This window comes from Vicugna pacos, chromosome 4 (assembly GCF_048564905.1).
Source record: "Vicugna pacos chromosome 4, VicPac4, whole genome shotgun sequence".
Taxonomy (NCBI): Eukaryota; Metazoa; Chordata; class Mammalia; order Artiodactyla; family Camelidae; genus Vicugna; species Vicugna pacos.
Genome location: NC_132990.1, coordinates 70577481 through 70599141, shown reverse-complemented (window position 1 = coordinate 70599141; position 21661 = coordinate 70577481). Strand labels below are relative to the sequence as shown.

The 21661-nt window shown below is 35.6% G+C and overlaps 1 protein-coding gene and 1 long non-coding RNA gene across 6 annotated transcripts in view; one reads left to right on the top strand and one right to left on the bottom strand.

Annotated features, from left to right (window-relative positions):
* The window catches only part of NR6A1 (nuclear receptor subfamily 6 group A member 1), a 202611-nt gene that overhangs the window by 36221 nt on the left and 144729 nt on the right, over positions 1 to 21661 (top strand). The window lies entirely within an intron of this gene.
* Positions 19717 to 21661, bottom strand: part of LOC116280361 (uncharacterized) — a 31460-nt gene continuing 29515 nt past the window's right edge. Inside the window, exons 2-3 of the long non-coding RNA XR_004189728.2 lie at positions 21315 to 21422; positions 19717 to 19916 (exon numbers count right to left, since the gene is read on the bottom strand). This is a non-coding gene — a long non-coding RNA (uncharacterized lncRNA). The remainder of the gene's footprint in view (positions 19917 to 21314; positions 21423 to 21661) is intronic.

Here is a 21661-nt window from a genome sequence, read left to right as displayed (position 1 = left end):
AACACTAAAAGAAAAAAATACACATAATTAAAAAATACAAAATAAAAAAAAACAAAAAAATCCCATCACCTGGAAGTAACCATTGTTTGTTATTTGAAAATATGTCCTTCCAGTTTGTGTCTGAGAGTACTTATTTTACATGGTTAGGAATCATATATACAATTTTGTATCCTGTTTATTCGTTTCCCACTCAGCATTACATTGGGTACATTGTCCCAAGTCGTGAAACATTTTTCATAAATGTTTTTAATGGCAGGATAATATTTCATTGTAAGTGAATAACTTTGCCATGATTTATTTAACCCATTTCATTGGACACTTAGGTTATTTCTAGTTTTTTCTACATAATATAGAATGCCACAGTGAACATGTATTTATATAAATTTTTTGTCTGCATTTCAAATGAGTCCTTTAGGCTTTTTATATAAGCCGGAACTCTTCTGAATTAAGAGCATGGACTCTGACTCAAAAGCCCAGGAATGCTTGGGTTCAACTTGGCTTCAGTATTTACCAGCGCTGTAATCTTGGCTAAGCTATTTAACTACTCTCTGCCTCAGTATTATCATCTATTAAATGGGGACAAAAAATCATTCCTACTTTACATGGTTGTTGTGAAGTTTAAATGAAAAAATATATGTATTTGGAACAATGCTTGGCAAATGGTAAACACTATTAAGTATTTGCTATTCTAGGCTATGTAGTATAATGTTGAAATTCTCAGTCTTCTCTTTACTAATGGTCGTTGTAACCACTTTATTCAATTAAACTAGCTGTGTTTCTTAATGACACTAAGATAAATCATTCCAGATGTTAGCAGGTGTAAGTTACTGCTTCAAGGAAATAGTGCCCTCAGAGGAGCAGAGCTCATAGGCTGCTGACCACTTTGGCCAAGACTGTTCTTTACCATCTGGTTGACTGCTAGGATGTTTTGGACCCCTTCCCTCAATCAGCAGCAGGTAGCTCAAATGACCATCTGCCAACTCATTTATTTAACCTCTTGGGGAACTAAAGAAGTTAACCCTCTGCTTATTAAAAATAAATACACAGATTATGTACTTTTTCTTTGATCAGTAGCAAGGTCTTATAGAGAGCATACTGAGGAAGAAATATGTACAATTAAGAACCTGACCATTACCATTTAAAAAACTGCATACTTGGGATTCCTGCTGACTTAAACTTTAAAATACATACATTATGTATGTATTTTTTCTACTAATCTAGGCCCTAGATAAATGAGCATTTTAAAAAAGACTTCAAAGTTAAATTACTCTTTGCCCTCTCTTGCCACAAGATGCCCACCAAGCAGAGGTTCCTGAGTGATGGTGATATGAACAGGCAAGATAAAAAAACAGCTTCTCAGAATAAGCCTAACACCACTAATTTGCTCTGGCTTTGCATTCATCTGTTATGTGTTTTGGGATCCCAGGTAGACTTTTTGTGGATTCTTCCAGCTACAAACGAGAAATGCACATCTTAGCTAGAGTACTCATAGGTACATTCCAAAATTCCAGTATTCTTTTCTATGTCCGATGGGTCTGTTCCTTGTTGTCAAACTATCTGTCACAATTTTTGATCTCAGAAAACAGTTCATATAAACCTAGGTGTGGTCTGCAGAGAATGATCTAAAGCTGAGTGTTAGAGAAAAACGAAAGAAAGTGAACATTTATTGTGTATTCCTTATGTGCCAGGCACTTTGAACATATTCAGTGGGAATGAGAAGGCTTATATCATATAAAATTATCTAAACTCAAGTTTGACTTTGTAATACCTACTTCCATTGTTTCCTTCCTTCCCTGCTTCTCTTTTTCTTTTTGATGTGTGCACCAAGCTAAGACACAGTTCCCGCCCGCTAGGGACTCTGATTTAGTCAGGAAGGCAGACACACAGACACAAAACTTGATGATATGTGGCTTTACTAAATAATAATAATAATAATAATAATAATAATAATAATAATAATAATAATAATAATAATAATAATAATAAATAATGGCTAAATTTTATTACACACAAAATTTTCCATGTGCATTTTTCATTAAGCACTCATAAAACCTATTTGAAAAGATACTATCTCTATCCTACAGATGAGAATGCTGAGGCCTAGAGAGGTTAAATGACTCACCCCAAAGTACATAGTGAAGTATCTGAGACTTGAGAGCTGCAGTTTTCCAAATCTTCTGTCCTGTCTCTAAGACTTGCTAATGGAAGAGTTTAAGGCAGTGTAATGATTTGTAACATATATAACGGGGCTCTTTGTGTACAGAATAAAGACTATTTTAAAGTGTCATTTGGGCTCTTTTGCATATGTTAGAATGATTTTGGACATAAAGTAGAGTAATTCACTGTGAAATAGGTTCCCAAAGAGATTTCTCCTGTGGTTCAGCTTCAAGGTTATTCCACTATTTATTATCAGACTGGTTCTTTCCTGAAACAAATGAAGGTAATAAGTTCACAAATCTCCCTTGATTTTTCCCCATTCTGTTTGTGATTTTGGTATTTCACATTCATAACAGTTGTAAGAGCCTTGCTTCCAAAGCCTCAGCTGAATCTGCTAGATCACTGCAAGATCACGTCTCCTGAATGTGGCCTTTTACTGGGGAGTTCCCTTCTGATAAGGTTTCTTTTGAACAGGGTGGGGGTGGGATGAGATCCAGAGTTTAGGCTGAGCTCTCATCCCCTTGACCTCTGCCCCTGTTTCAGAGTTTATACTGACTTGGTTGGGACTTCCTATGGAGCCAAGAGTTTAGGACTTGTTTACAGTTGATGAAAAGATAGTTGCATTCAAAGGCTGTTGTTGGGTTCGTGGATAGTCATGGATCTCTGCTATTATCTGTGGTGGGTTCAGGGAATGCTTGAACATCTGGGTCTGGAGATTTGTAATGGATGACTAAGAAGAAATGAGAAGAAACTCTGAAAGTAGGTTGCTGAAATTATTTCTATAGGAGCGGTATTGCAGTAACATTTTCAGAGTAGAGAAAGATTCATATAAACCTGTGTTTTATTTCATTTTTTAAAAGTTTAAGTGGTTGTTTAAATTCAGTATGTGATGACAAAGGGGATGTGTGGGAATTCTTCTTTTGATATCTCACTAAAGGGAATATTTACTGTATTAGGCAAATGTATCAGGTAGTGGAAGGAAACCCTGGATTATTAAAACCACCTTCTTTAAAGTTATACATAGTTTTACAAATTGATATTTTCTCTAAAAATCTTGTGGTTCTCTAGGTATATTAAGGAGAGGATAGCAACTCAGTCCCAAATGAGTCTTCATCAGCATTTTCTGAGTACACTAGTCAGTTAAGACAGCTTTTTGGCTTTTATACCTGAAGTTACATATCTTTTGAAGGGGGAGGTTCCAGTATTTCTTGTAGATGGGAATCTGTAGGAAGAGATAATCATCTTTCTTTGAAGGGTGCTGACAGTATGAACCAAAATTGAATAAATGCATCCTCTGTTGGTAAGCATAGGAAAGGATAAACTGCATGAATAATAAGAATCAAAGTGAAAATAGTGCTATGTCTTTTTCACCTTAGCACAGAATTCCATGTACTAAATGTAGTCTGGCCTATGGACATAATTTGCCTGACTAATTAAGTTGTTTAAATAAAAGCATGTTAGTTGTCAACATTTAAAACCCGCAGGAGTTCCATAAATACTTGGGTTTTTGGCCTTGATAAGTTGAATGGTCCAGCACTGGGCCTGGATTTCTACATGGCGTCTGTTGGCCGGAACAGAGTAGTGACTGCTGTCTTGAAATGAACATGCACTCTCAGGATTGTCACAAACCCACATGGCCTCCTTCATCCACTTGTGTTTCCTTCCTATCTTCTGTAGGCATTTGAGTTTGCAATTCCTACAGTGAAAAATGATAATTGTCAGTGCAAATCAAGGTGTGGGAAAATGGGAATTCAAAATTCAAGAACCATCTTGTGTTTAAAAAAAAAAATTCAAAAGCAAAAACAGAAAGGTTAGTTCAAATGATACAAGAATTAAAGCATAGTTAAATAGTGACTTCATTTATTATTTTACCAATTGTTTTTCTCTCTCTTGATCATTAGTCTAAATTTGGTATTGAGCCTTTTTACCTTTTAAACCTACAACAAGCAAGGTCCTACTGTATAGCACAGGGAAGAACTATATTCAGTGGCTTGTCATAACCTGTAGTGAAAAAGAATATGAAAAAATAAATATATATGACTGAATACTCTGCTGTTCACCAGAAACTAATACAACATTGTAAATTAACTATACTTCCAATTTAAAAATGTTAAAAGAGGGACCGAAAAAAAAAAAACCTATCTTGAAGCCCATGAACAGTGTAAAAGCCTAGAGCAGCATTTTCAGGCTTCTATTTGGAGGCTTCAGGCAGGAGCCCTGCTTCCATTCACCACTAATCAAGCTCTCAGAATTGGCCTCTTTTTTTAGTGTCAAGCTTGACACTACCCTGCCATCAAGAATGTAGGGAACCTTAGTAAGCTTTTCATATGAATTGTGCTGTCTTGGCAGTTGCAGGGACATGTTGCTGTAAGTGACCATTATGGACATCATGCAGTGGAGAAAAACATGAATGGAAGTTTGCATCTTGGCCTTTGCCACTCCTCACGGAGTGACCATAGGCAACCTGTGAAGATCAATTTCTTCATCCATAAAACAGTAATAATCCCTGTTAGGGGTTGTTTTAAAAAATAAGTGAGATAATATATGTGAATTGCCTAGCATTTAGCTGCTCTAGCCATTCCTGCATGTTTCTCCTTCGCTGAAATATGTGATGAAAGATTTCTAACTTTTTGAGTTAATATTTAGTGAGCATTTACTGTATCCTAATGTTTTTAAAGCACTATCTCATTCATTCTTTCTGGCAACTCTCTGAGGTTGTTCTCAAGTCTTGTTCTCCCCATCTTACAGATAAGGAAACTGACAGTTTTAACACTTGGCCAAGGTCACACAGCTGGTAAGTGGCAGAGCTGAAGCCTGTGTGATTCCAAAGCCAATGTACTTTTTTATCTTTTTAAAGTAGTGATATGATGTACATACAGTGAAACACACAGATACTAAGTGTAAGATTCAAGCAGTTTTCACAAATGCATGTACCCTTGTAATCCATGTTTCGTCAAGGTACAGAATATTATCATCTGTTCTGAAAATTCCCTTTTCCTCAGTCGATCCCACTATTCTACCCCAAGAATCAGTAACTTACGATTTCTCTCATGATAGATTAGTTTACCTGTTCTAAAATGTCTTGCAAATGGAATCATACAACGTGCTCTTTTGTGCCTAGGTTTTTTCAGCATTATGTTTGAGACTCATCCATGTTGCTGCAGGTGTTAGTAGTTCTTTTTTTTTTAATTGCTGAGTAGTCGTCCATTGACTATATCATAGTTTGATCTATTCACCTATTGATACCTGGGCTGTTTCTAGTTTGGGGCTATTATGAATAAGGCAGCTATGCAAATTCTTGTGCAAGGTTTTTGTGAATATATGTTTTGATTTCTCTTAGACATCTATCTGGAATTGTTGGGTCACATGGTAGATATATGTTAAACTTCTTATGAAATTGCCAGTTTTCCAAATTGTACATTTTACATTTCCAGTAGTATGTGAGTTCTAATTGTTGCACATCCATGCAAGTATTTGGTGTTGTCAACTTTTAAATTTTAGTTGCTTGAAGTGAGCAGGTAATGGAATTGACGTGGTTTTAATTTGCATTTCCCTGATGACTAATTTCATTGATCACTTTTTCATTCCCTTATTGGCCATTCATATATCATCTTTTGGAAGTGTCCGTTCAAAGTCTTTTGATGATTAAAAAAATCATATTCTTTGTCCTATTATTAAGTTGTGGATAGTTTTTATTATTATACACATCCTTCATCAGATATGTATGTTGTGAGTATTTTCTCCCAATTTGTGGCTTTCTGTTCTACTTTATTAATGTGATTTTTGATTAGCAGAAGTTTTACATTTTTATTAAGTTCTATTATTAATATTTTTCTTTTATGATTAATGCTGTCTGTATCCTGACTAAGAAATCTTGGCCTAATCTGAGCTTGCAAAGGAATTATTCTGTGTTTTCTACTAGAAACTTTATGGTTTTAGCATTTCTCAAGTTAATTTTTTTGTGTCATGAAATAAAAATCAGTCTTTACATGAGTATTTGTTTCAGCACTATTTGTTGACAAGACTTTCCTCACTGAGTTTTTGATGCACTTGCTGAAGTATAATTTGGTCTTCATGTGTATGATCTGCTTAAAGCCTGTATTTTCTTCCATTAACCTATTTATGTTTTCACTACTACCGCAGTGTTTTAAATACTATAGCTATATAATAAATCTTGAAATCAGGTAGTGTCAGTCCTCTAACTATTCTTCCTTTTCAAAGTTGTTTTGGCTGGTTTGACTTTTCTGAGGTTTTGTTTTGTTTTCCTTATGCATTTTAGAATGAGTGTATACATTTTAAAAAATTGGATTAGATTTCATTGATCTTATCAGTTTGGGGAGAGTTGTCATTTTAGAATGGAGTCTTCTAATCTCTGAATTCAGTATCTCTTCCTACTTATTTAGAACTTTATTTTTTCTTGGTGATATTTTTGAAAGATTAGTGCTGAAATCTTATACATCTTTCTTTAAACTTATCACTAAATATGTTTTTTTAATGCTATAGTAAATGGTATTATTTTAAAAAGTTATTTTCCAGTTTGTTGTTAGCATATAGAAATGCAGTTTTTTTTTTGTATATTGTTTGTATTATACAATGTTGTTAAATTTGTTTACTAGCTGTAGTAACTTTAAAAAATTCTTTGGGACTTTTTATATGTACAACTATGAATAAAGACAATTTTACTTCTTCCTTTTGGATGTTTATGACTTTTATTTTTCTCACCTTCTGGCATTGAATAAAATTTAGTCTGACAGTAGATAAAAATGTTGAGGGTGGAATTCTTGTCTTGCTTTTGATCTTGGAAGGAAAGAGTTCAGTATTTCACTATCAAGCATGTTAGCTGTAGTTTTATTCTTACTTTATCACAATTTTTAAAAATAAAAAAATACAGATCAAAACACAGATTAACCATTTTTAAGTGTATAGTTTAGTGTCGTTAAGTATTACACATATATTATTGTGCAATCATCACCAACTTCCATCTGCAGAACTCTTTTCATCTTGCAAAAGTGAACCTGTAACCATTAACAGTATTTCCCAATTCTCCATACTCTGGCAACCACCATTCTTTCTGTCTCTCTGAATTTGGCTAATCTATGTATCTCATCTAAGTGGAATCATACAGTATTAGTCCTTTTGTGCCTGGCTTCCTTCACTTAGTATATTTCCAGGGTTGATCCATGTTGTAGCATGTATCAGAATTTCCTTCCTTTTTAAGACTGAATAATATTCCATTGTATGTCACATACCACATTTTGTCTATCGATACATCTGCTGTTAGATTGTATTGCCTATACGTTTTGGCTGTTGTGAATAATGATGCTGTGAGTATTGGGTGCACAAATAGCTCAAGTCCCTGTTTTCAGTTCTTTCAGGTATATACCCAGAACTGAAATTGCTGGATTATATGGTAATTCTATTTTTAATTTTTTGAGGAACCACCATGTTGTTTTCCACAGTGGCTGCACCATTTTAATTCCCACGTAACATTGCACAAGGATTCTAATTTTTTTGCATCCTCACCAACTCTTGTTATTGTCTGTGTTTTTGTTAGTATCACACACACATCTTAATGGGTGCAAGGTAGTATCTCACTGTGGTTTTGATTTGCGGTTCCCTAATGATTAATGCTGCTGAACATATTTTCATGTGCTATTGGCCATATATATATCATTTTTGGAGATATACCTATTTAAATCTTGTCTTTTTTTTTTATCAGGTTTTTGTTGTTGTTGTAAGAGTTCTTTATATATTCTGGATATTTATCAGATACTTGATTTGAAATATTTTCTCCCATTATATAGTTTTCCTTTTTACTGTTGATTGTGTCCTTTCATATAAAGAAGTTTTAAATTTCTATTTAGTACACTTATTTTTTCCTTTTGTTGCCTGTGCTTTTGGTGTCATATCTAAGAAATCATTGTCAAATCCAATGCCAGGAAGCTTTTCCCCTTTGTTTTCCTCTATAAGTTTTATCGTTTTAATTCTTATGTTTGGGTCTTTGATCTATATTGAGTTAATTTTTGTATATATGATTTAAGGCTACATTCATTCTTTTGCATGTGGATATTCAATTTTGCCATCACTGTTGAAAAGATTGTCCTTTCTCATTGAATGATCTTGGCAACCTTGTCTGAAAATAAATGACCATGTATGTGAGTGTTTCTTTCAGGGCTCTGTTCTATTTGATTTGTTTGTATATCTGTCTTTATGCCACACTGTTTTGATTATAGTGGCTTTAGAGTAAGTTTGAAATCAGGATGCTGTACATTTTTTGTAGATTCACTTTATCAACTTGTGTTTGTAGTTTGCCAAGAGTTTTTATCATGATTGGTGTCAAATTTTTCAGATACTACTTCTGCACCCATTTAGATACTTAGACTATTCACGTGGTGAATTACATTGATTGATTTTTGAAAATTGAGCTAGCCTTGCAATCCTGGGATAAGCCTCATGATGTATTATTATTTTTATATATTGCTGAATTCAACTTGGTAGTATTTTGTTGTGGATTTTTGTGATTACATTCGTGACAGTCAAAGCCTATATCCTTAACTGCCTCCAAAAGATTTTTATCTTTGTTGAACTCACTATTTGGGACACATTCATTTTTATTTGTGTGAATCTGTGTTTTTTATGTAGTCTTAAACCAACTTACTAGGTTAGGAGCTCTCCTTCTGCTTCAAATTTGAAGTCTCCATCTAGTGGTCTCTTCTGGAGGCACAGTGGTGAGAACCTATGATAATGTATTGGCATTTGTTCCCACTTAGTCCACTAGGTGGCAACAGGCCCTAACTGAAGAGCCAAGAGCAAGAAATTAAAATGAAAAATAGAAAAACAGTGCTTGTAAAAATAATTAAACAGAACAGAAAACCAGGACTTTATGAAAAGTAATACGGATATCTCTCAAGAACTGAGAGAAGGAATAAGACTTTAGCTCATTCTAAGAAACTCTAATTAAAGATATATGAGAACCCATTTTACTGTTTTTCTTCCATTGTCTCCCAAACTTCAAAATCTTGGCTTATTCAGTGGCTATACAGTTGCTTTTCTTTGAGTATTATGGGTTGGAGGGGTGGGTAAGGTGATAGAACTGACCCTTAATACAAAAGAATCTGAGTTTGGAGAGTGGTGCCAAGAGGGATGTGCTGTTATATCCAAGAGCTGAGAATCTGCTTCCAGGGAGACTGCAGGAAGAGATATTAGTAGCTCCCTGGTGTCCCTTGGGTCTGAGACTTTTTTCCCTTAGGTGTGAAGAAAGGAGTTTTATGAATGTTACAGTCTGAAGTGTGGGCTTCCCTTATAAAAATGGAAATTGGGAGCACAGAAATTTTCCTGGACAAGGAATTGTTTAAGATAGTGGTGAAGGGAGAAGTTCACTTAAGGAGGTGTAAGATTTTAAGAAGCTGTGGGTGGAGTTGTCGGGCTGTGAAAATGAAAAGATAATGAGTGAGGTGAGTTTTGAATGCTCCCTGAAGTAGTTAAGAAGAGAGAAGGTTTGGGAGGACAACTAGGCTGGAAGCAGTGTGACCTGGCAGCCTAGCATAGCTTGCTTGATTATGGCAGTGATGCCAGCTTTTTTGACCTCAGTGACTTACGTAGGTAATAAACACAGCTGACTTAAGCAGGACTCCATTACCTACTTAACCTTCCTGTTCCTGCTTTACAGTTCAAAATAATTCATTGGCAATGGACTATTATTTTATTTATTACAAATAAATTTGGGTGGGAGAATGATAAATGTGCTTCAACAGTTGAGGTATGGTTCATTTTGAAATATGACATATATATGTCAGTCTAATTGCAGTACTAGAAAGTTTTAAAATAAGGATACTGTTGATATACTACCTATCATTATACGTAGCATGTATCAAACTAATATGAAAATGCTGATGGCTGAATGAGTCATAATTGAAGATTAAAAAGCAAGAATAGCAGTAATCGAAAAGTATCACTAATTCCCTCAACAGTGATAATGGAGTTCTGAGAACTGCAAGATTTCCAACTGATTTTATCCGTGTATTTGCAATAGGATATTTGGAGCATTGGCACTCATTTTGTGGCAGCCAGGCTTTTTAGTAGGATACTAAAGAGTCTCTTGTTACTTTTAGCTTATAAACAGCAAATTTTATTGACAATCCATTACCAAGCTACTTAATAGCCTTTATTCATAAGTAGAAATAAATTGAGCATGAGTTACTCATAAGATGGATAAAGGTTGGATTAATTCGCCAGGACGATACTTTATATTCATGCTTTCAGAATCATAGTGCTAAAAGCCTGGGGAGGAGGAGAAGCAGATAGAAAAATAGCCACAGGCTGGCTAGAAGGAGGCTCAGTGCAATGGCCTTTGGAGTTAGGTATGAAATAGAAAAAGGGTGTGTCTTCTGTAACTTAAAGCAAAATCTCACCATTGTGTGTGTGCATGTGTATGATCACTGTGTATGCACAGATGTTTAAGACAATAGCTCTAATACTGTTGATAGAATTACTACTCACATGATTAGTTCTATTGACAGAATTATTTGTTATGTGAGTCTAACAACTAAAGGAATTGTTCTTCCTTATTTTCAATGAAGTAGACCTATGTAATTGAGAAGGAAATAAAGTTCTTTATGTAATGATTTTTGTACTGGGACTTTTGTTGATTTTTTTTTTTTGGTATCTTCATTATTTAGCATCTCCGTTGTCTAGGAATCTGTCAACAAAACTAAGATGCAGTAAAAACAAGCTTTAAACATTTTCATCAAAATAATTGTAAGATGTCTCTGTCCCTTTCTTTCTCTGTCTTTCTCTGCGAGAGGTTTTGTTAGACAAAAACTTAAAATGTCTTAGTCACCCTTTCTTAATAGTCTTGGTAATTTTGGCCCTTAGTTATCTTTTCACCAAAAATGTATTACATTCTTCTAAGTTTTATAAGTTAAGTCTGACTAGTTAGTTTCAACTTCTGACCTTTGTTTTATCTTTTGAAACAACTTGGGTAAAAATATCACTAAGCAAACAAATTTCATAAGCAACATTGGTAAGCTAGTGGGAATGACCCTATTAATGCAGATGGAAGATAACAGGGTAATTTGGAAAACTTCAGAAATACAGTGGGTCTAGAAACAAGTTTGGGAGAAATAGTTGTTGATTGGAAGTTGGTATGACTGCTCAAGTGTCAGCGATATAGTGCTGTCATGTGAAAGGAATGTTACCCAGCAGGAATTACTCGTGGTTAGTTTTCTCGGTATACTTGGTGCCATTCAGATCCTAAATATTAGTGATGTGATTTTTTTACCTAATGTTCAGAATGTACAAGTTTAATCAAGGTAATACAGAAAAGAGCTACCTTTAGTGGGGCTTGCTGCATGTCAGATGCTGTGCTGAAGCATTTCATTCTGTTTATGTAATCCCCATCACAACCTTATAAAGTAGGTGGTGGTTCTCAGATGAGAATCTAAGGTGAAAAGGTTAATACCACACTGCCTCTCATTGCCCTGTTCATCATAGCCAAAGAAAACTTCACAATTGCATCAATAGAATAAAATACTTAGAAATGAGATTAACAAAAGAAGTATAAAATTTGTACACTAAAATAGTAAAATATTTCTGATAGAAGCTTAAAAAGATCTAAATAATTGGAGATACATTCCATGTTCATGGATTAAATGTCTAAATAGTGTCAAGATGACATTTCTCCCCAAATTGATAAATTGATTCAGTGCAACCTCTATTTAAAAAATCCCAGCAGACTTTTGGGGAAGACTTTAAAAATAATTTATATGGAAATGCAAAAGCCCTAAAATAGCGAATACAATTTTGAAAAAGAACAAAGTTAGAGGACTTATTTTACATGGTATCAGAAATTACTATAAAGCCACAGAAGAATACCTTTGTGACCTTGGGTTAGGCAACAACTTCCTAGACATGACACCAGTGGCACAAGCCGTGAAAGAGAATTTTGATAAATTGGTTTCATTAAATTGTAAAACTTTTGCATTTCGGAAGACATAATTAAGAGAATGAATAGAGAAGCTACAGATTGAGAGAAAATCTTTGCTTTTCTGATATCTGATAAAGGAGTATCCAGAATACATAAAAAACTCTTAAAACTCAATTAGGAAACAACTCAGTTTTTAAAAATGGACAAAAAATATTGTATGATTCCACTGATGTGAGATACCTAGAATAGACAAATTCATAGAGACAGAAAGTAAAACAGATTGCCAGAGGGAATGGGGAGTGGATAGTTACTGTTTAATGGGTACAAAATTTTCATTCAGAATTATGAAAAAGCTCTAGAAATGGATAGTGGGTGATGGTTGTACAGCATCTTGGATTTCATGCGATTGAATTGTACACTTAAAAATGAGAAAAATGGTAAATTTTTTGTTATGTATATTTTGCCACAATAAAAATAAATGAAAACCATTAAAACATGAGACAAAAGACTGGAGCAGAAACTTCATTACATGAAAAAGTGCTCAACATCATTAGTTATTAGGAAAATGCAAATTAAAATCACAGCTTTCCACTGCACACCGTCTGGAATGGCTATAGTCAAAAAGACTATAAAAATGTTCTGAGAAGTGTTGGTGAGGATGAGTGGTATCTACCCAAGAGAAGTAAAAATATTTATCCACACAAAGACTTGGATGTGGATGTTCACAGCAGCATTATTTATGATAGCCAAAACCTAGAAACAATCCAAATGTCTATCAACTGGTGAATGAGTAAACAAAATGTGGACTACCAGTATAATGGTATGCCATGTAGCAGTAAAAAAGAATGAACTACTGGTGCTACAACATGGATACACTTCAGAAATATCCATTATGCTAAGTGAAAGAAGCCAAACACAAAAGACTATGTGTGAGTCTATTTATGTGAAATGTCTGGAAAAGGCAAATTTATAGAGACAGAAAGCAGATCAGTGGTTGTCTGGGGCCAAGGGTAGGAGTGGAGATTGGGAAACAAGCTCAAGGGAAGTTTTAGGGGTGAGGAAAATTTTCTAAAATTGAATTGCAGTTGATAGTTGAACAACTCTGAATGAGTGAAAAAAACTGTACACTTAAAATAGATTAATTTTATGGTATATAAATTATACCTAAATAAAGCTGTTTTTAAAAAGTACCTAAGATTGGTTGGAAGGAGATAAAGGAGGGGACTTTTGGATAAAATGGATTAAATTCATCAGCCAAGTGATGCCCTATTTGATGATTTGCTCAGTCTTGTCTTTGGAAGCCTGCACCTTCCTGGTCCCAAAGCCTTAGCCTGGACCCGGCCCCATTAAAGAGTCCATTGGGAAGAACTTTTTCCTCGTTTGGGAAGACTGACTCAATTGTTTGTAGTGTGACTCTGATGGATCGTCTAGGCTGGTGACATATATATACCTGCATCTAGCCCCAGGTACAGATTAATAACCTCAGCTAGACATCTTGAAAATATGTGCTTTTAGTTGACAAGCAGGTGGGAGTCTAGGGAGTGAAGGGAATCTTGTCTGCTGGAGGTGGATGGCCCATGGAGTAGTGCTGTCAAAGACCAGGATGCTTTGGGCTGTATTGCTGTGTGCTGTTTGTGGCACATTTTTCTCTGTGTTCTTTTTAAGCCTCACAACAATCCTGTGAAGATGGGAGAGGTGTTCTTAGTCCCCCTTTCATAGAGAAGTAAGACTGAACAAGCTGGCTCGTCTGTCCAAGAACACATAAACCATGGCAGAGTTGGAATTAAATTCAGGTTTTCTGACTCCATACTATCCCAGACCATTTCTTCTATACTCTACTGTTTTGCCTCAGCTATTTACAGTCATCCCTTGGTATCCACAGGGGATGATTCCAGGATCCTTCTTGAATACTAAAATTTTAGAATGCTTAAGTCCCTTATATAAAATGGTGCAGTGCAGTTGGTCCTCTGCACCCCCAGATATGGAGGACCTACTGTATTGGGAAGAGACGAGAAAGGGACATGTGGTTTTGTTTGATTGTGTGTGTTTTTCAGTAGATTTAAGTTAGTCTGAAGAGTAGGAGGGAAAGTTGGGCTCCATTGTAAATTCAGGGGTCTACAGCAAGTATAATCAAGATAGCTTTGTTCTGATATCTGGTAGTTAGTAAGATTACACCTCTGTTGAAAGGTACTTCATGGCACAGATGACTTGAAGGTATCCTATGCTTACTTCATGGAGCCTCCTAAGTTACAAACCTAATTGTGCCAGAAATTATAAAAAATTCATTTAACAACCATTTATTGTGTGTATTCCATATCAGGCCCCTTGCAAGATTTGGGATCACAAGGTGCAGTTGTATCCTGTTGAGATACAGTCTGAGAGGAAAACAGGAGGAGGCTGGAATTTGCTTTGTTTCTTTCTCTGAGGCTGATATGGGTGCCCTCCAAAGTAACCACTTCAACTGTGGACCTAGAGCTCTTTGCTTTCTGCTATCCCCACAGCTGTGCTTTCTGCAGGTCCCCATTCTTGATAAAAATAGTCTATCTTTCCTTCCTTTTCCACTCTGGATTCTTCCCTCTGCTTTTCAGCCTAACAGGTAGATCTTGGATCTAAAAGAAATCTTTGCTTTTTAAAAAAGACATTTAAAAATAATTTTTCTTAATTATTGAAATAGTTCGTGTTTATTGCTAAACACTTGGACGATCTAGATGGGTTATAAATAATAAACGTAAAAGTCAACTTTAATTCTACAACTTAGAGATTTCAGTCATTAACATTTTTACTTCCAGTCTGCTTTTTACTTCCTGCCAATGTACACTTGTGCACATGTGCACGCGCACACACAAAGATGTTAGTATTTTGTTGTGGCAGGCTCTGTGTGAAATATTTTACACATACTCTTATTGTTCAGGTAGTCCTCTGAAGTAAGTACTATTACCATATCTCCTGTTTACAGATGACACATATGTAAAGGGTCAGTAACTTGTTCAGTTTCATATAGTTGATAAGTGATTGAGCTGGAATTTTTACCCTCATTTAGCCCAGGCTCTTCACCACTCCTTTCCAGAAATCTATTTTCATCCATGACTTGCTCTCCAAATTGTTCTCTCCAAGGCTGTCGGTAATTGTTTTTAATTTTTGCCTTCTCCAGCCTTGTTTTAAGACCTCTTCTTTGTGCTTTAGCCACACTTGCAGTTTCGTGAAAGCACTATGCTCCTTTGGCCTGTACACATCCCATCTGTTCCCTCTGCTTGGAATGCTCACCGTACCTGTCTCACCCAGGTAATTGCATTTACCCTGCAAGTCTTCCTTGAGGTCACTTCCTGGACCTTTCTCACCCCAAAGACTAGATTGGCCCCTGCTATCATTTGCTCCCATGGTACGTTGTCTTTCTCTTTTGCAGAACTTTTCACAGTTAAAGTTATTTGTTCATTAGAACTTGGTCTGCCATTTTCACTATGCACTTTTGTTCCCTTCATATCTCTGGGCTTGTGTTGTATTCCAGGTGCACGGTAGATGTCCAGTAACTATTTGCTATCTTACCTTTTTCTTTCTGTACTTAGCTTATTTACTTTCAGCTTCATACTTGTAAATTCGCATCCTCTGTTCAAAAAATGAATTCCTCTTTCTTCCAATCTGAAATTGCTCATTTCTTAGTGCACTTCAGTCCCCTAATCTAGTCAAAAGAGTTTGGCACCATTCTTGACTCCTCAGTTTTTTCTGTTTAAATATCTCTGAGATTTCTGGGAGGATATACACTGAACAGGATGATTAAGGGAGCCAACTGGTGGGCTTTAGTTTTCTCTCTTTTGTCTGAACTTTTCATTGACTACATGGTACTAAAAAAAAATCCTATTTTGAAAAACAAAAAATAACCGAAACTAAAAGCTAAAATGCCTTTTAGAGATACCCTTTTCTCTCTAATTCTGCTGCCTCAGTTTTAGCTTAACTTCTTTGTGCAACAGATTTCTATTTCTTTTTTTTGTCTCTTTCAGATCTCTCTCCCCTTCCTCCTACTTCATCTGCTTGGTGAATCTTCTCAGAGTCTTGCTTTCATTGTCTCCTTTCAGAGCTCAGCACTTAAAGTGGCTCCCTATTGCACTGATTCTTTTTTTCTGCCTGACTCACAAGGCCATCTGCAATTTGTCCTTTTACTTTTTCAGTGCTGCTCCTCATGACTTTCTAACGTAATCCCTGAACCATTCTGTTCTTGTCCCCTGTAGATGCCGTGTATTTTCTCTGTGGCAGATATTTATTTACAAGTCCCATCTGCAGAAAACACCCTCAAACTCACACAACTGTCTCCTTTCTAAAGCACTTAGTTTTATCCAAGAGAAATTACACAGGATTTTGACGGCCAAAATATATATTGTTTTCATTGGCGCATGTAAAGAATACTGATTATCTGTGTAAATAGACAGCATGCTTGTTTTAGGTATACATTTTTCAGTGTGTCAGACACTCTTTTCTAATGTTTTCAGAAAATTTGGAAATAACTGGCAGTTGAAAGTAAATGCCTATGGTATGCATTGGTATTCTGACAAACAGCAATATGTGAATTACCTTCTTTGTGTCCACCAGGATGAAAGAATGAAAACTTTTTTGGGTGAGGAGGAGAGAGGTAATTAGGTTTGTTTGTTTGTTTGTTTATTTGAATGGAAGTACTAGTGATTGAACCCAGGACCTTGTGCATGAATCCTCGTCTTTTTTTTTTTTTTTTTTCGTTTTTCTTTTGGCTTTGATTTCTCTCTTTAGCTTTTGTCTCACTGCACCTGTGCTTCTCCTTCATTCCTGTCCCTGAGAAAAAAAATTTCAGAAGGCTAAGTTGACAGCCTCTTCTCCTGCTGCCTTATTTAATTTGACTTTTGCTGTGAGAATCTGTTTCTATCTTGGACTTAAATATATGATGAATTATTTACAACCAAGGCCCTTGCTTTCCTGTCATTATCATGAAAGATTTAGTGGCTCATCTTATCTCATTTTAGAGGATTCAGAGAGTTGATACTACATTTTAATTTTTGTTAAGAGAAATGATGTGCATCTCCCATCTCACTTAGTTTTTTTCCTACTTGAGGGACATGACTTACAAAGGTAAGAATGAATAGACCCTATAGTTTTGGTCAAAAGAGAATATTTAGGTACATTTGAACAGTAATAACCAGGGCATTCATACTAATGCATACTATATAGCCATTTAAAAGAATGAGTGCAATCTAGAGATTGTTGTAGAAGTCTATCTATAATATATAGTTGAGTGAAAAAGCAGATTGTATGGGAGTAAGAATAAAATGAGCTAGTTTTTGTTGAAGCCACCCTCCAGAAAACCACCAAGTTGTGGTGTGTGTCTATTTGCACGTGCATGGAGAAGGGTCTTCAAGGAAATAATATATTTAGTTTGCTTATGATATTTATTTATTTAATGATAGATATACAACAAATAGTTTACTTTATAATATTTACTATTTTAGTACATTAATAAACTTACTATTTATTATATTTATAGTGGTTTCCATTGAGGAAATGGATTGTAGATGATGAGAAAAGGGATTTTCAGTTTTTACTTAATAGAGTTCTATATTTGAATTTTAAATAATGAACATGTGATTCTTTTTAACGTAAATTATAAAAGCATTTTTTAATATATGATGTCAAGGTATATAGTTAATTCTTTCTGTAAAATATTTCCTTAACTCGAACATCTTTAAGAAAAAAAGGAAAAAAGAAAAGTACTAGGAATTTAGAGAATTTACTCCATATTAGAAGCAAACAGAGCCTTTCACCAATATGCGGGAGACAGTAGCACAAAACCAGCACAGTAGTGGATGCACTTGGGTGATTCTCTGCACATGCTTTTGCTTCCCTTGGGTTGTTTGGTCCGCAGTTTGCATTCATTGATCAGTGAGTTGATTCAGACTCAAACCCACCGACAGCAATGAATGTTGAGTGCAGCCATCAGTGTTCTCATTTGATGGAGTTTCCTTGGCCTGTCCTGACTCCTGGCTCTTTCTTTTCCACAGTTTTTTTGAGGTCTGTGTCTGGCATCTCTTTTAGTAGCCAACCATTGAGTATCGACATAATTATAGATAACATTGACATTAGAGCTGGGAAGTTCTTCAAGATGGAGAAACTATGCTTCAGAGAAGGGAAGGAGTTCCAGGAAAAGCTAATGAGTAGCTCTGTGACCACAGGGGCAGTGCTTGCATACCAGTAGGTCTAAACAGCCTGGTTCTTCCTCTCTGTTTTGAACTGAGAATTATGAATGCTTTTAAGGTAAATTAGCACAGATTATGTTTTGGATTAAGTAATGATAATAGCTTACATATATTAGCATTTGTTGTGTGCTAGGAATGGGTACAAAGTACTTTATATATTATCTCATTGAATCTCAAAACTCTACGAGGTAGCAATACTTATTATCCCCCATTTTAAACATAAGGAAACTGAGACTCAGACACTTGCCCTGGGTCACACAGCTAGTTAGAGAGTTGAGCCAAGATTCATCCCAGATCCTTCTGACTCCAAACCTGACTTTTTACTTGAATTTAACATTTAATTAAGCATCTATGTGGACGGAAATGGTGAGGCAATAGCTGCTTTCAGACAACACATATTGTAGTGGGGCTGTCAAAACTTAACCACATTAACTATAATTAGAAATGGAATATGTTAAGAACATTGCAGACATTGGACAGTTCTGTGCTATTTTTGCTTATTAAATCCTCCCCTTGTCCCTAATTAAAGGTTTGAGGGGACATGGGAGAAGTGGGTGTAAAATACTTAATTGGATTTCACTCCAAAATGAAATACATGTTTTTAATAAATCTCTTCTTGTTACATCCGTTTCACACCAGAATGGCGTATTTCTAGGAGATATTTAGATACATTAGGTATTATCACGGAGTACTCCTTATCTTGTTGAGACAAAACATTTGTTTTTCAGAAACACAATAAAAAGCAAGGAACAATGGGCAGTAGAAATAGAGGGGAGCTTTTAAAAAAAATAAACTGGACCCCCTTTGGGGGACAGGCAGCGAGACTGGTTCTGGTGATCTCATGCGACATATGAAGGTACAGCCTGCCCCTTTGCTTCAGGAAATAATGTTGTCTGTAAGGACCCTAAGGTACAGTCAACGGTCGGTGGTTTTTTCAAATCCCAAACTCACCGACAGCGTTGAATGTTCCTTGGAGTCCTCTGAAGACTGAGTCCTGGCCCTGGCAGCCCTTCTTCAGCCTGCTCCCATGTTCCAGGAGCCATTGGGCAGTGAGAGCACTGCTGATGGAGCCTCTCACATTCTTTAACAGGTTTCAAGTTGAGAGTATTTAAATTAAGAAATCGATTTGTGTATAGCACAGAGCTAATGAACCTCAGGATTGTGAGGTTGCAGTTTATACAAGCAGACTCGAATGAATGTCTGAGAAAAGAACTTTGAATAATATTTTGTAATTATGAAAATGTCAAATATCCTATTTTATAACAGTATTTTAATTATTAAAGGGCAAGGATAAGAAAGAAATTAACATATACTGAGGACTTACTCTGTACTGGGATTTGTATATTTTTATTTCCTTAAATTCTCAACACACTTTTATCTCATGAGAAAACTGAGTCAGAGAAATAAAGTGATTTGCCCAAAGTTACATAACCAGGAGCCAAAGTTACAAGCCAGAACTTGAATGTTGGACTACATGATTGCAAAAAATCACTGATCATGCTGCCTCTTCCCTTGACCACCACAAAACTTACTGTTGTATATCTGGAGGCAGGACCTTCAGTGAGATCTAAGTCAAACAAGTAAACATCCTCTTCTTGTTTGCCTGTAATAATAGTAGGAAGCTGAAAAAAAAAAAGTGACCTTTATAATTGGTGATCTCCCTAGCTGAGATCTTGGATCACTAAGTTACCACAGAGGTTCAGTGGTAGTCTACAAGATATTTTCCATATGAAAAAGAAAAAAAAAACCCCAAAACCCCTACCATCTAATAGAAAGCCTGCATTACGTACTAAGCCTGTCCTTAGATCATGGAGAGTAAGTATAATGTCAGATGTCTTTGCTTTTGGCAGAAATGATGCCAGTGCATTGTCAACATACTGATTATTTTTATTGACTGTTGAATGTCCTTGATGAAAAATCTGGGAAATAAATTAATTCCATGGAACTTTTCAGAATATAGGGTTTATAATGGGAGGAATCCAGAAGTACTCTGCAGAAAAAGGGCTTACAAAACTGCTGGCTGAATTGAGGTTAATCTTTAATTAGGGATAGTTACTACTATTTGCTTTACATTTAAATATTAAAGGTTGATTGTTCTCAAATTCATTTTTAAAGCAGCTGAATGGTACACACATTAAGAAAAAAAAATCAAACCATTGGGAATTTGGTTTGGATGTAAATTGTTTACATTTTATATCAGTTTAATTATTTCACCCTCTGTCAGAACACTCCAGTTAGCCAACTTTATTGAGTCCTCAGTGTTATGACAGTAAATGGTATACAAATGACAACAAAAAAATCAAGCAACTGTTACTGTTTAGTATTTTTAAAACTCTTTAATGGACTTATTTTAAATGGCCTTCCCCGAAGTAGTTAATGCCTTATTCCATTTGGATAAATAATCAGGCTTTAAGAAAATACTGACCTCTGCTACCTCAAACCATTAGATGTTTACAAAATAGCATTGCTTGAATTCATGGTATTTTAAGGTTTTTCCTATGAAAAAACTAGAAGAGAGTGAAAGGCAGGTTTTTAAAATGACACAGGGGTGTTTCTCATTGTGTTTGAGAAAATTAATTTTCATGGCAGTAAAAGTCATTATCTTCATCCTTTCAATTTGCTTTAAATCTTTAAGCTTAGTTTTTATAATCAAGCAAGTTTAAGGCACATATTGGGTCTTTCAAATGAGTTTGGGAATTTGACTAATAAGCTTATGCAGTGCAAGGATATAATCTATGAGTTAAAAAAGTGTTAAGGGTTAAATTAGCCAAGAGTTACAGAAGCTACACATTTAATAAATTGGTCTGCTGTTTAATTCTTGATCTAGACTGGTTTTGAGGGGTTTTTTTGGTGGGAGGTGGGGTTGGGTAGTTAGGTTTATTTTACTTATTTTTAACAGAGGTACTGGAGATTGAACCCACGACCTCGAGCATGCTAAGCACGCACTCTACCATACCCTCCCCTAGACTGGTTTTGAGTTTGTCAGAACTCACCATGCCATCCTTTACTGTTTCACTTACCTCCTTTTCTTTCCTTTTCCAGAGGTACTACGAAATATTTTGGAACCCACATTGCTTTAACTTGGAGATGTAAATGTTGTCACAGTCCTCTTGAGGCCTCTTGATATACTTGAAAGAAACAAAAAGCATAAACTTAATAAAACAATATATATTTGAGAGATTAGTAGCACAGAAGAGGAATCACTGTCTCCGGTAGCTGTACACCCTTTCATTTCCCAAGCACTATGCAGGGAGCATCTCTAGAAGTATTTGGAGATAATGTTGCTATTCTTGAGGACAAATTCTTGTTATGAAGATGACAACAGAATGTCAGCATGAATTCATGTTCCTCTTAGCCAGACTGCCAG